Source organism: Myotis davidii, unplaced genomic scaffold, assembly GCF_000327345.1.
Source record: "Myotis davidii unplaced genomic scaffold, ASM32734v1 scaffold111, whole genome shotgun sequence".
Lineage (NCBI taxonomy): Eukaryota > Metazoa > Chordata > Mammalia > Chiroptera > Vespertilionidae > Myotis > Myotis davidii.
Window position 1 is genome coordinate 565 of NW_006284347.1, and position 482 is coordinate 1,046.

Here is a 482-nt window from a genome sequence, read left to right on the forward strand (position 1 = left end):
ACTCCTGCCATCAGAATCAGAGCTCGATAGACCAGCAGGAAATCTCTGTTCCCGGGGTCCCCTCTTGGTAATCCAGCTTCATTTTTCTGGGATGGAGAGACAGAGAGATAGAAATAAGGGTGGTTAGCAAATCTCAGGTGTGGTGAGATGAGAGGGAGAGAGCTTGGGTCGGGCAAGTGGAAGGTGGACATTCAGGGCCCCTTAGAATCCACCCCAGCACAGGCTGACAAGGCCCAGTCACACAAGGGCACCCAGTTGTCCAGGGTTCAGGGCTCTGAGACTTCAGGGAGTTTGCTAATGTCCCCAACTCACCCTCAGCGATCTCTGGCTGGGGTGTTTTCTGTGGGTCTGAGTTGACCGTTTTTGTGGGTCACACTGAGAGCTGGGTCAGACATGGCTAAAGCATAACCTATCACCCGACTATCTCTAGTTCCCAGGCACAGACAGGACTAGTCCCCACCCCTGGCCTGTTTGTGGGGAGT